This window comes from Cyprinodon variegatus, unplaced genomic scaffold (assembly GCF_000732505.1).
Source record: "Cyprinodon variegatus isolate N-32 unplaced genomic scaffold, C_variegatus-1.0 Scaffold335, whole genome shotgun sequence".
Taxonomy (NCBI): domain Eukaryota; kingdom Metazoa; phylum Chordata; class Actinopteri; order Cyprinodontiformes; family Cyprinodontidae; genus Cyprinodon; species Cyprinodon variegatus.
The window spans coordinates 477,683-493,090 of NW_015150788.1; the positions used below are offsets into that span (position 1 = coordinate 477,683).

Below are 15,408 nucleotides of genomic sequence, written 5' to 3' on the forward strand. Positions count from 1 at the left end.
TGTAATTCCTTTAAGTCCACAATTACTTTTGTTTTTTTGGTTTTCAAACAATAATGCAGAAAAAAAAAAAAACAACAGACCACTTTAGTCAGTTTCTGATCCGCCTCTATGAGCCTTCTGCTTCTTCAGCTGGTTTCTGTTCTGACCTTCACCAGTTTATTCATTTTACTATTATCACAAATATCAAACTGAATGTAATTGCAACATTATTGTGAAAATGATTATAACCAAAGCCCAATTTTCATTTTTTTGAGTGATTTCAACTGTGGTTCAGTACACACTAGCATTGAAGTGATGATTGTTATAAAGGATGCAGTTTTACTCCCCATATAGGAAGCTGAACAACTAAAGGGCTCTTTATAATAGGAGCTATAAAACCGCAGTTAAATTTATTAGGCATCACATTTTTTGTGATTCACTGTGTGCAAAAAATAAAAAATTACTACGTCATAATTTTAGCAGTAGTTACTGTTGCCTTTTTGTTTTGTTTAAAGGTATTTAAAATCTACGGTAATTTGCCGTTTAGTAAACCAATCTGGATTTGTTGGCTTACAGTGGTTTAGAGCTTAGGAAGCTTATACCAGGATGAGGAAGAGGCCAAAGGAATCAGGTGAGTTTGGTTAATTCCAATCCAATTTTTTTTTTCTTCTGTGCAGCTTCACACAAGACAAACTGAGCAGCCATAAGTCGTTAAGGCTTAAACACACCAGAATACTACAATGATTATCCCCAAATATGCTGATGACAGTGAGAGACAGTGTGAAAATAAATGTGACACTCGGGTAAGATCCTTCTCTTTTAACTATAATCAAAACTGCTTCTATCCTTATCCTCTGCTGCATTGCTCCAGTCAGCATTCATCCATTGATTTAGCATACCCTTATTATAAAGACTAAAATTGTTTTTTTAGAAATAAAATTTGTATTTCCATTAATCATAAACAATATAATTATAAATAACATGTAAAATATTGTAGTGGATCACAATGATACACATAAAAGTTTTTTTTGTTTTTTTTAAAGAATAATAGTTTATCCACTGCCAAAGTTGAGTTTCTCATATTAACTGTTGGTTTCGTTCAAAAAAGTAGGACAAGGCATAGCTGCTAGCTAGAAAAACACTGGAGATTGACATTAGAAAAAAAGCCTTACTGATGGCGATTCAATTATGCAACTTTTTTTTTTTTTTAATCCAAGCCAATCACAATTTTTTTGAAGTTCAATCGCTTTGGTGTTCCTCCAAAAACTGCATCTGGTCATTGCTGCTGTGCAGAAGCACTCGCATCATTAATGCTACCATCCCGACCATATATGCTTCTGAAGAATTTATTTACAAAGTTAGGCTTTCCGTTGAAAAAACAATAAAATCACTTCTCTGCATCTAATTTTTAGTAGTACATCCTTGAATTATAGGCTTTCTAGTACCTAAATATTATAAATTATTCCCATTAAAGTTTACCATGATGCTGAAAAGGTCCAGTTGCATTTTTTTTCAGGTCAAATTTCCTGGATTTTGGTGAATTTTGAACAAACCCCAGTATCGCTGGATACTATTTGCACATATTTGACATTTTTAGAGAAAAGAGCACCACATTTAAAGAGAAGTTACAATCTAAACCCATCCCTTCTTCTTTCTTATGTTTATATAAGGGTAACAGGAGTCTCTCCGGATGAAATAAGACGGTTGAAAGAGTAACCCAAACCGTAAAGAATTTTTTACATTTTGTCTCAGTGTCAATTTAAGTGATACTGACAAAGTGGGATGTGTAACATGGAAGGGAAATGATCAATTACTTTTAAAACATTTGACAAAAAAAATATCTGAAATGTAACTTTGCTTTATAAATACTTGTATTAAGTCAACCTACATCAATTCTTGGTAAAACCCATCTTCCCAGTGATTTCAGCTGCAGACGCTTTCAGGGTAGATTTCTACCAACTTCCATTTCAGGACACAGTCATCCTCTTTGCTACACAGCCCAAGCTCAGTCACATGCATAGAGAACATTTGGGCAATTAACATCAAATTACAAAAGGATTGCTACAGATTTGTACATATTGTGGTAATAGTTTGAGCTTAGAACTATTGAAAGGTTAAAACTTTTCTTTGAACATTTCCCCAACCTGACCATTCCATTGTGTTCCTTCTAGAGATGTCCCAATGCAACTTTTCATTTCTAATACAATAGCGATATTGCAGCTTTTAGTATTGGCTGATAGTAACATTATCCAGATATGATTTCAGAAGTAATCAAAGATTTATAACAAATTTTACAGAGTGGAATGATAGAAGAGATTGGTTCAAGTTATAATACTGAATCAGGCATGAAAACACCGACCCATTTCCTATTCCTATCCAACTTCTCTGTTGGATGTTTTCCACTTCATGCATGAAGCTGTTGCAGAACTGGACAGCTCCTTCAGCAACAGACTGCTGCACCCTAAATGCACCATGGAGCGTTATCCCAGATCCTTCCTCCCAGCAGCTGGAAGACTCTAGAACCACCACTGATCCCAACAACCTCAATAAGTTGTTACATTCATGCTGATTTTGCAGAGTTTCTACCTAAGTCAGTTAAATAACATGCTGCAGTCATTTTGCACATCTCTGATGTTGCTGCTATTTTCAAATATCCATTACTGTAAAAATGTCCATAGCTGTATAGTGGTTATTTATTCTCCAGTTGCACAGTTTTTACATTGTGCAAACACTTTACAGTGCAGTATTTTAGTGTTTATCTTTTAACTCTTCACTATTATTTTATTCTTATACATTTTTTCTAATGTCCACCTTTGTGTGACTATTTTTTCTATAATCTTTTAGCTGCTGTAAACACCAGAATTTCCCCATTGTGGAACAATAAAGTTTTTTTTTTAATTCTACTCTATTTACCAAAGAGCTACATAAACTTTAACCCAAGGTGGAAGCAAAGTATTTCTATAGATTTTCAAATATCCGCGATTTAGCGGCAGGCCGATATATTCAGATTTGGCTGATATTGGACCGATTCCTGATATCAATATCCAACCTGGACAACCCTAGTTCCTTGGTCCTAATAATGCTGTTTGTGGTCTAACAAACCTCTGACGCTGCTGTTGGATGGTATTCTCTATTGTTCATATATAGCCACTACAGGGAAGAAGAATTGTGCTATACAAATAAACCTGCCCTGTCTTGTTACAACAAAACCATAAAGAAAGCTGTTCTACTCTGCATTTTGTTCAAATAATCTGCACTGTAACGTCTCATCCTACAAACAGTGAAAAGTGTATGACTGAATAAAAGTAATTGAGCACCCATTACAGTCAAAGTGAGAACTACTGCTGATGTGCGTAGCAGCCATCATGAATGTGGACGTTAGGAATGTTCACGTTGACTCCAAAGCCCACTTTCTGGGGTGTTTCCAGTTGAAGCTTCCTACTGGGTTGTCAAATACTCTAACTTCTGAGTACAAATTGAATACATTGAGAGTAAAAGTAGTTCCTGTAAATTAAGAGTCACTTCTAATAGATATATCGTCATTGTGATGTTAAGCAATAGCACTCAAATACTCAAATCCTCCATGGTGGAATAAAGTGGTGGCAGGATCATGCTTTGGGGGGGATTCAGCAATGACCTTTCCATACAGCCAGCTGCACAGGATTACCTTTAGTGGTTAAACAGTACAGGAGGCTTAACAAGAATGCCAGCTAAGAAAATTATATGTAAAAAGTAATTAAAAAAACAAACCACCTTTACTGCTGCTTACTGTTGGTTAATTACAGAAAAAAAGTAATAAAATACATTAAAACATAAGGTTGAAAAAGATAGAATGTGAACAAGTACAACATTTATAAATATTTTAGCTTTAACTCATGGATAAAATCCAGGAACAACAGATGATAGCCGGATAAATCTGGCCTCAGACCAGAAGCTGTGCACAAAGTGACAAATCAATCTTTTCTTTAAATCCACACAATCAACGAGCCACTCATGAAGGCAGGCCAACCGAGTCCATATTTTCCAAGAAGATACAGAGGCACGTCCTTCTGGATCCTTTTCAAGAAACTGCATGCTTACTAACAAACAGGACAGCAAAGGACAGCGGACTGCCTTTATATTCCTAAAGACAAACAAACAGATCTATCCACTGTGATGGTCTGGGCAAGCCAGCCGAACCTTTTCCTCTTTTTTTTTATCTGTGAAAGACGGAAACACATGCAGAGAGGGTCGACAAGCTGACTGGGGTTTGTTAGCTCGGCAGGGGGATGGAGCCATCTGTCCCAGTAAAGGGTTAATCCAACCAAAAGCACAGGCCACAGATTCCAGCATTTTCCAGTACTCCAATTTCTAACTACATTCTGGCTAAATGCATTTGTTTTGCCTTGGAGAGAGGATGTCTGGTCTGACAGACGCCTCCATCGTCTCGCTTCTTTCTCTGAACCCCCTCAAATCTTCCCAGGTGATGTGGACTCTGACTTAAATGGCAGAAATAACAGTGTTTGCAATTAAATCGTTGCCTTTCATTAGAGAAGGAATGTCCAGAGGCAGGGAGATCTTTAGATATCCGACATCCCCCATGTTAATAAAATCAAACAGGCCTTCCTTTAGACCCGTTTTCTTTTTGAAATATGGCCCCCACATAGGAAGAAGCAGCTGAAAGAGGGTCTCAATGAACAGGGTAATGGAAGACAGATTAATATAAAGAGAAGAAACCCTTTAAAGCCAGGAGAGCTGTGTGAAGCTAAATCAGGCAGAAAGCAGCCTGAAAATGCCCTCTGTGTGCACTCTCAGCCGGCCTTTGTCTTTTTTTTTTCACGCTCAAAACAAGCTTTGGCAGCTAAGTGCTACCTACAGCTACATGGGAATGGCAAAGAAAAGCTTTAAAATGAACAATTTAGAGGGGCGGGGAGAGAGTGGGCACAGGAGGGTAGAAATGGAGTGGAGGAAGGGTGGGTTAGAGGGGCATCCAGACAGTAGATAGGCTAGAGGAGGAGGAAAAAAAGGGTGGGAGAAGAAAAAAATATGAGAGACAGAAAAATGAGAAAAGAAAGAGAGAACAGAGGAGAGGCAGGCGCTAAGCTTAGCATCCAAGGAGCTCCGGCCGGACTAACAGACGGGCAGCAGTTTCCAGCATGATCACACATGTCAACACTGGGAACTGGAGGGCTTTTGCTCGAGACGCGTGCAGACGACCGGGCCAGAGACAGACGAGACGCAGACTGCTTCCGTTTGACCACAACACATCAGCCTCCATTACTGCCGGCAATGTGCCTTACGCCTTATGCACGGCCATCCTAACCAGCCCCCACCTCACCCCACCGCCACAAACATGAAATCACAGCCTCCCTCGTCTCCAGATCAAACACTAAACCAGATACCTCAATCAGACAGGTTCCTGCTCCCTTGCCTTCAGTCCACGGAGCAACACGGCGACGAAAGGAGACAGAAGAGATAAAAAAAATCCAGTCAGGTGTAGATGAGAGGAAGAAAGGGGGAGGAAGGGGGGGATGCAGATGTAGAGATCCTTTCTCCTCCTGTGCCTGTATCCTCTGCCCAGCTTTGGCTTGTGGATGCTAAGCTAACTGGAGCCAAGCATCCACACATTGGCTTAATATGTGCTCCGTCTCTCACACGCCGATGTAAGGCTCCAGTGTCTCTCTCTCGCTGACTGAGCCCCGCTGATTCCCGTCTCGCAGGCATCCACATGCACCCGCCCACCCCGTAACCCCCTCCCCTCCCTTTTAGCTCCTCACCCCCAGTCCCCCTTGTTCTCACAGATGCCATCGGAAACTAAAACACTTCTTCTCCTTTTTGTTTCCTCCAAACACTGATGGTAACATACTCACCTAATACACATGCAGCCAGCAGCTCGAGTCCATAGCAAGCAGACCTTGACCAAGATGTGAGGAAAATGAGCCAGACTGAGAAACTTTAGTATCAAACTGAGGCAGGAGCTGCAGAAATTTACAAGTCAGAAGTTCAAAGACTTTTTAAAGAGTTACAAGCCCAAAAGATAAGTACAATAAAAGGACAAAGTACAAAAATAAATACAGCCTGTCTCTGACTAGACCTAGTTTAAAGATGGCTTGGGGGGAAAAGACACAAAGCTAAGAGTTGGGGTGATCTGTTAAGTGGTCAAAGGGAAGGGGGCTGGGTGAAACCGGGGGAGCACATCAGGGTCTGTGGTCAAAGGCCATCCGAGACGCTCAAGCACAGCAGCATGCATAAAATATCAGCTGCATTTCTCAGAGGTGGAGACGATCCAGACTAAATAGAGAAGCGATGATTAGATGTGTTGGATCAATAGATGATCAGAAAATTCTGCAGAGAATTAGGAGTCAGATTCCAGAGTCTCTTTAAAGGAGACATGACTCAAAATATTTGTCTAGCTTTGCTGCACTGAGAGGTCAGTATTAATTTATAGTATCGTGATTTTAGTATGTAAAATTGGACATGTGGTGCTTTGAATGTAACACTTAAATGGACTCAGTTGGAAGTCCCATTCCAGTTTAATAGGTGTCATTTTTTCCTTATTTTTCTGAGATCAGGGCATAGTGTGTTGCTTTTTTGAGATCTGTTAACATACTTCACGCTGTCAGATGAGTTCTATTAAAGAAAATCTTTCATTTTGCAGCTCTGTCATTATTTAGGCCTTACTGTGGCTGGTTGGACAACTAGCAGAATGGTTTAATATTTCCCTTAAACAGCTAGAGTCCTAACTTAGGAACTGTTTTTAGAGTATACTCTGATCTTTACTCTAATATTTGAATATGCTGATGATATGCCTCATTTTTTATGGCACTGTATTCTAGCTTTCTAGGTTATCAACATTTCTTGAAATATAATCTGTGACTAGTTAAAATGACTTCCATTGGTCGCCCATCTTACTTTTAACGACACAGATGCTGAAAACCTACCAAGAGAGACGGCAGAACTTAAAAAACTAAGAGAAAAATAAAGAGGGTGATGGAAATGCGGTTTACTAAAATTGTCGCCCATTATTTCGTCCTCCATTTTAAATACCTCCGTGATAGCTAGAATGACACAATTTAACATTTCTTCCCACAGGGAAAAAAAAACTTCCACACCCAAGAATGATTATGGCTTTCATCTGATGGTGCCTTTCACATACCGAAAAATGTGGGTCATGTTAGAAAACATCCAATTAAAGTTACTTGAGCACATATACCCATATAAAAAATAACTGCAAAAAGTAATTTAGAAAGTTTAAACAAATCATCAAGTCCGCGAAGAAGATTTTTTCCCCAGTTTCTCATTTGGATTTAAATAAAAACGTTCTAAATTAAGGCTCTTTTTAGTAGGTAACAGAAGTGTACCTTGAACAATTCAGTTTATTAATAATTTAGCTTTGTTCCTAACTATTGGTACTGTAAATCTTGGGACTTTTTAAACCTATATCTTTAAAAATATATTTTTTTAATTTACATTCTAGTAATGGATACCAAGGAGGAAGAAATTACTTTCCTCTCTGTTTTTTGGAACACATCCATCAAGAAGCTCTTATTTTCTGGCAATAAACTAGGCATTATATTTTATCCACTACCTTGCTAGTTTTGAAACAGCAGGCATGCTCCTGATGCCAAACTCTAAGGTGCCAAGCCCCCTACCAAGTCTATACAAAAAAAAAAACAGTAAACATCATTTTTCAGGCTAAAATAAAGAAATACACACCAGAAACATTTTCCTTTTTTGCCTTAAAGTAATATTTGCACCGGGTGCGATCGGCTGATAGAAACATTGTTGTATGCTGTCGCCATATGCTGGTAGTACTTTGTCAGCAAACTTCAACATTATTATTGTGTTCTCAGCACCAGTTATGTCTTATCCCTATTAGGATCAAATATCTTGCACTTGGTAACACCTGATCTTGACTCCTTAACTTATGTGTTTATTCACTGCACACATGGGCAAAATTACATTTTCGCACAAATGATATTTGTATGATAAATGTATACTAATGCTTATGTTTTATGGACAAATACAGCAAAAACTAAGTTTTTACCTGTTAAGCCGGGACGGTGCCATTATTTAATCGGACAACTTTTATATTTATTCATCTGCACAGAAAAAGCTTAAGTGTAAAGATGAGACAACCTGAAGCCAACAAAGCTGTTCCTCCATGCCAGTGGGTGGCGCACTAGCGCTGCCATATAGGTAAAGAACTTAGAAGAAAGAAGTAGAATATAAACAATTACTGCAGAAGAGAGAAAAATATATGTTTGCGTGGATGGAGGAGCAACAAGCAGTAAGAGTAACATTCACAATAAATCTGATGGCTTCCAAAACATAGAAAAACAAACGCAAACTTTTTTTGCTTAGGGGTGACGAAGGCCGAGTTGGTTCACATGTGCAAACACAGTAGTGGACAGAGTGCGGTACTGAGCCAGTAACCGAGATAACCGTTGAGTGTAAGTGGAAGAGAACTGAACTGGATCGTGCCAGACCCAATCAAACCGCACTAAATCTAAAACTAGTTTAACAGCAGGGCTCGGCCCGATTCAATTGTAGCTCGATTCTTCCATCACAAAGATCGCATGAGCAGACTGCATCATCGCGTATTTACAGTCAGCTGACTCATTCTGTGGATTTTCTGATGTGTCTGGCTTTGCAATCAACAGATCTCTTCACCTGTTCACAACACAAACCTCTTCTCAGCCTATTAGCAATAAATGGCTTAAAAAAAAGCGTAGTACGACCTGGTATGATGCTGAGACCAAGGCTCTTATAGAAATTTGGTGGGAGGACGCTATCAAGGCACATAAGTTCCTGAATGTTGTGGGTGCCACCCTTTTTGTTGCAATTGGCACTATTCCCTCCTTAAGAGCTATAGTATCATGGACCGCTGATAGGAGGCGAACCAAGAACCAAGCTCAGGACACTTAACTGATCCAAGCTTGGGCCAAACTCGGCACAAAAGGGTTTCAGAGGGCTAGGGTAAATGGGACAATATGGCCTCTTTGGAGCTTGTTTTTAATGTCGGCTTCAACACCACTTTGGCACCATGGAACCCAAAACTGACAAAGAACATTGTTGTATTTACAGTTATACCCAGTTTCATCTGGGCAGAGCCTAAAACTGGCAGACAGAACAAAGATAAGCCTAGAAACAATGACAAACAACGCGTTTTACTCTAACTGGTGATTGTTTGGGGGGACTTTGATTTGCCACATTTTAGTCATCCTTTATGTGTACTTAAATTATACAAGCTATAAAAATAAAATAAAAAACCTTTGTGTGACTATGAATAACAAAATCTAGGGAAAATGATAAAGAAATGTACACTTGCATTTACAGAGAGAGCTTTTCACCCAGTCCTAAGTTTATAAGCTTTGAAAGAGGACTGTTTAACCAAAGGAGCAGATATCATCTGGGCTAAGTTGGTGTTGAAACCCGCTGAGAACTGGTTAAACAGGAACAATCTGTCCTATTAAAGACATTCAAAAGATCTTCTCTAAAAACAGCACACCTTAAATGCAACATGTGGGACAAGAGAGAAAATATGTGTTCCTGTTTGCGCTTTCTGATTATTTCCAAACCTTCTGGATTCTGACTGACTTTATTTACCACCGTTTCCTCTTGGGGACACCAGAGCCATACTTGATGGTGAGATTTGTTTTTCTCAGGTATCACAAAGTGATTGCATCTACGAGTGCAATCTGGAACCTCAGTGAACCAGCTTTTGTTTACACTCCAGATCAACAAAAGCATCCTCATCTCAACACAACAGTGAACAAGCGCAGGCACTGCATGTTTTTATATTAGCTTAAATGGCTAAATACAATCAGCATTGATTTCAGAGAAGCTTTTTTGTGTCTTTCAATCCCCTTTGCCCATCCCCCTTCTGGACCCCCCTCATACACCAAAACTACACCCCACCCCCATCAGGATCCCCGAAGCCGAAGCCCCCCCCCCGCCTCCGATCGAGCTGTCCTCTTAGCCTATATACAGGTCGTCCAATCGTCTGCAAAGCTACCGCTGCTATTCACGACACACACATGGGAGCGCAGGCATTGGCAAATCTTGTTCAGTTCAGAAGCGGCCATCGAGCCATCAGTAAACACCACTACTTGCCTTTATGCAGGAAACACCCAAGCCTGGTTTTATAAGGTTGAACGTTGCAAGGTTAAAACCAGGTAAAAAAAAAAAATCCAACAAGTCTTCCTGCATCTACTCCTCCGATCCTTTTCAACAGGCAAGAAAAATTAGAGAGACACCGCTACTGAGGGGAAAACAGAGCTGCAGAGGCAGCAGGGGGACGGGAGGCGGCTGTGTCATAGATTTCAGGAGGTCAGGAATGGAAGCAGGACAGAGGGAGAGGAGGGCTTTTGGGGAGAATGGGAATGCTGTATGCATTGATGGGGTGGCCACAAGGGAAGCAGGCAAATGCCTCAGCATTTGGGGGAGGGTGGTGGATAAAGTTGATTAGGGTGTTATGGTAACAGTTCATTTATTTCCCCAGTGGCATTGGACAAAGATCTTTGACGATATAAAATATATAACCAGTATTGAAATTGCTGAACGAATAAAATTATGAACAGACATAAAGAGTCTGTTTAACCTGTACTTACTTAGTTATTCTTAAAATAGAAATTACTCACTTCTGTCAAGTATAGAGATCAAAAGGCACTATGCCTGCAAGTGCCACAATGAAACTAAGGTTTAAACAACGTGTCAGTTCCTGAATTAAGAAGCTTTGGTGTAAAAAAAAATAAAAAATCTACAATCATACAAAAGAAAAATGGTTTCCAGTAAAATAACTACTTTCACTTTGTTCATATTGAGCATCTCACCCATGCTGAAAATAATTTGTGCCATTCACCTGTAGTAACTTCTGCACAGAAAAGCAGTGTCCTGTTTTTCCCTATTGGTATGGTTCCCCCATGTTTCAGTTATTCTGTGTGCTGCGATGCATACTGCAAGGTGGGATAAGAAAAACGAGTCTTCTGACAGTAAAGAACCTAGGGAGGGGTCATGTCCTCATTGATTGCATTGAGTGTCCTCTTGGTTGCAAAGGGCACTTGGGTCAAAGGGAAACAGAGGGGTGAGGGGTGTGAAAAGCCCAGACAAGGCATCACAAGCTTTATAAGAGCTAGAAGCCAACATAAAAGGGAACCCCCCACTGTTGAGGCAACTAGACAGATGGCTTGTATACAACAGAACGAATCAAACTAAATAGTTAGTTCAAAACTGGTGTTCTTGTCATTCACAGAGACTAGCAAAGAAATGATGGAGCGAAACGATGAAAATGTGCACCTCTCCATCTGTCACCTCAACTAAATCTCTGCAGATGAACGGTGGTTTGGGTTTGACCATATGATCTGGGAGTACAAGTCAATCTCTGAGTCGATAGCCGAGTTCAGATATTAGACTTTGCTAATGTCAAATAGGACCTCTACCAAAACAACTACCTTCTGCAAGACCAAATGACACAAAAACTTTAAAACCATAGAGAACAGAACAAGTGGCCAGTAGAGTGCTGTCATGCTTTATTAACTTCAGACAACTTTAATGTGCCTGAAACCACTCAGTAATTGCAGTGGGCATTATGACCAGACCCCCACCAAGTGACAGGGTCTGGCTGACATATGGCGTATTGCAGATAAAGTCTCTGAAACAAGCTGCCTACGTACAGAAAGTCATTTATTGGAGAGAATTAGGAGAAAACTAATTAAAAGGCAGTGAATAAAAATCCTCTTTCAGTTGATGCTTACCTTGTAGCCTAAAGAAACTGAATCTGATTATCGGCTTATATACATTTTCTTATGTGGCACCTTGCAAAAGTGTTCTTTCCCTTTACATTTTTGGCTAAATTTGCCAAGTTACAAACACAAACCTCAAAGGTTTTTAATGAGATTTATGGGAAGGGCATAACAGTCGTATGTAGAGGGAAACCAAAGCGGAAGAATTGTGTTTTTGTTTGCAAAGCCCCACTGTGATTATTACCAACTGCTCTTAAAGCAGTTCAAGAATCTGTAAACACCTATTTTAAAGTTTTATTGATTCTCAGATGTAAAAATATTTAACTTTGACTCTGCCCTTCTAACAAGTGAATATGCTTTGATAAAAACAGTTCCAATGCAGCTTTGGGTTTATGTTGGGTCCTTGTCCGGCTGGAATAAAACTCTGTCTGAATCCTCCAACATGCTTTCATCAGGTCTTTATAGCTCCATCTGTCTTCCTATTAACTTTCAACAGGCCCACTAAAAAGGCCTCCACACAGCATAATGCTGCCACCACTACATATTACAGTTGTAATGTGTTTAAGGTGATACACAGCAATGCCAAAAAGTTACCTTTTTGTTCCTATATGACCAGAGCATTTTTGAAGACCCTTTTAATGTTGTTCAAATCAATGAAGCTGTTGCATGAAATATCTTCTTCCCACCATTTTTGTTAGTTGTCATTTCAGATCGTCTTTATATCTCTGCAGATCTTCCAGAGTAACCTTTGACTATTTTTGTTAAGCGTGCTGTTTGGTAGCTCAGGTGGACAACCATGTCTTGGAAGGTCAGCAGTTGTGCCATTCTGCTTGAATAGAGGCTGTTTAGATTTCCAAAGTTTTAGATAGTGTTTTCCAACTTCTTCCATCTTTAGTATCAGGTTTATTAATTTAATGGTTATTGCAAATATCTCAGGTCTTCAAGATAGCTGTGCTAATGAAGTAAGATTACACACATGTTGACAGTTAGGGTCTCTTCCCACCTGCCATGTTTGGTCAATTTAAACATTTCTCTCTCCTGGTCTGACTTTTTGTGCAGCTGTTAATCAAGATGAAAACAACCAGAACGGGACCTACTTTTTAAGGTGATCTTAGTCCGCATCCAAACGGACTCTAGTGTGGTTCGCTTGAATACAAATAAGCCTCAGTCCTACTCAGTTACAGAAAGCATAGGTCTCTTTGGACTAAGAGTTGTAAAAGTATTATCAAAGTTACACCTGTTTTGCTCTCTGTTGCTTAGAAACACTGCTGCCAGCAGTGAATCTCCCTCTGCTTAAAGGACATATTCTTTGAATTGAAAATTGAAAATCAGACATTAAAATCTAACATCATGACATCTACCCATGACAAAAACTGTTGTCAAGCTGTAATAACAGTGTAATTATGAAAAACATGGGCACTGCATCAACGACTCCCCTTGTAGTTTTCCTTTTTCCCGGTCTGCCCTCTTTCCTGTTTGTTTTCTGGGCGCAATGCCGCTTTGCTGTGACTTATAGTCCACTTGCAAAAATTAAAACCCAGGCCAAAATTTAAAAAAAAGTCTCCTTTTTATCTGAGCCAAACGACCTCTCTGGTGTAAATACACTCTTAGTTACCATTTGGGTGGCATCTGATTAATTTTAAGGGATTTAAGAGTTAACAGAGTAAAATACTTAAGTGTTCCACATTTTTTAAACTAATTTCAATTTATAAACTTCCTGAAAACCCATTATCATTTTCCCCATTTTCTAAGTTATGCATCATTTTATATGCAATGTTTATATGCAATATAGTATTTCATAAAAAGGCCATTAGTTTAATTTCTTTAAAGGCTAAATATTAATTTTTATCTTATGGTACTATTTTTCTCTCTTGTGGTAACTCCACCTTTCCTTGTTCACATACTCTGCCCCTTGTTTCGAGAACCAACAGCAATTGTCCTCTTAATAAATTGTAACAAGCGAGATGTTAATGCACCATGTTTAATGTTTGAGTGCCTGGCTTTCCATGCATTTCATCTTCCCTGCACAGTTGGAGGTGTTATGTATTATGATGCGAGTCTGCCACATTATGTACACCAAAATCTGTTCTGATAGGTTGGGTTTTATATCAGAAATAACCATTTGTGCAACCAGAGAAATAAACAACCTTCAGATGTCACAAAGTAATAAAACATCCTTGGATAAGATTTTGGGATCTTTTTCCAATAATATGAGATTCCCCATGATGCACTGCAAAAGTCACAGATCAAATGTGTTAGCAAAGCATGAAAGCAAAGCAAGAAAGAAGAGTGCATCATCATTAGTCATCAGTTTGTAAAACATAGAATTAGCTTCTCTTTTGGGAGGTGGAGGATCTACTGTGATAAAACCGATAGGGCAATAACATCAGGTTAGGATGTGGCTTAACTGCATGGACAACGTTGGCCTAGAGAGAAATACAGCACTTAAGCAATCAGCCCTAATTAGAAATAAAGGCCAATTGTTGGTGCGGGGCAAATATACCAAACCATAACAATGATCTAACACTGATCTGCCTCAGGCTGAGGCAATGACTCTAATGACGTGTCTGATGTTTAGCTAAGACAAAGTCTAATGTTAAATGCAAATGTACCATTTGTAAGTATGTAAGTATTTTCTTTAAATTTTCTGGATCTATTAAGTTTAAACTATGAAATTTTTTACATTTAAAAAGAATTCATACAAAAGGCTGACAGGACATGGTGCATAATGGTGGGACAGGAAAGGACCCATTTAACAATTTCAAATATTTCAGAATACAAAACCTGAAAGTAAGTCCTTATTCATTTAACCACCTTTGGCTGCACACCTGAGGTAAATTTACACGACTTCTGCATAATATTAAAAACATTTTAAATATTTTTGAATATTCCAGTGAAGATATTTATCACATTTATCTACATATTCTGGAATACTCACTTTCTTTTCACTAACAAGTTCCCACTAGTCTTTAAGCTTTAGGATCTCGATCACTAGGACTTATTGCTGTGGGCTTAAAATGTATTATCTTATTGGAAAGCAAAGTTTTTATGTATAAACCTTTAAAATACACGAGTCTGCAATATAAAATATATGTTAGTAACATTACAATCCCTGATGTTGCAATGATGACTGCTGTTTGACAATAACTGTGCAGCCTCAGGCTACGTTCAAACTGAAGGCCTTAATGCTCAATTCAGATATTTTTTTTTTTAAATCAGATTTTTTTTTTTGCATTGCTGTTCACATTTCTAAATATGTGTGACTTATATATGGTCTCTTGTGTGAACGTCATTCATACAGCTTAAGTGTCCCAAAAGCACAATAGAGGACGCAATGACAGGCAAGCATGCTCTAAATTTATGGAACCAACCATGGATGGTAGTGCTGGAACTCTTCTAAAAAATTTTTACAACCTTAAAAACTCAATCTTTCAAGATGGTTAAAAAAAAAAGACTACTCTTCACATTATCATCCACCATGGTTGTTATTCTTCCCCTTCTGCATAGCAAGATGCAGAATAGTGACCTTTGTTGAGTATTAATGACATTCAGGTCAGATGAATGCAACCTGGCCGTTCAGACACACGTTTCATTTGAAAAGATCTGATTCGTATCGGATTCAGGACCACATAGCCAAGCGGCCTGGGTCGCATTGGAAAAAAATCTGATTTGTGAAGTTCAGACTGCCATGAAAAGATGAGATACA

General features: G+C 38.9%; 1 protein-coding gene across 13 annotated transcripts in view; it reads right to left on the bottom strand.

Annotated features, from left to right (window-relative positions):
- LOC107091395 (membrane-associated guanylate kinase, WW and PDZ domain-containing protein 1-like) overlaps positions 1–15,408 on the bottom strand; it is a 166,298-nt gene that overhangs the window by 85,172 nt on the left and 65,718 nt on the right. Inside the window, exon 1 of one of the 13 annotated variants that reach the window (XM_015385274.1) lies at positions 5,829–6,024. The exons of 11 other annotated variants lie outside the window; for them this stretch is intronic. The gene's annotated coding sequence lies outside the window, so the exon portion shown is untranslated. Of the gene's footprint in view, positions 1–5,360; positions 5,654–5,828; positions 6,025–15,408 lie in introns of those variants that run through there. One more of the 13 variants, XM_015385273.1, reaches the window with a different exon arrangement.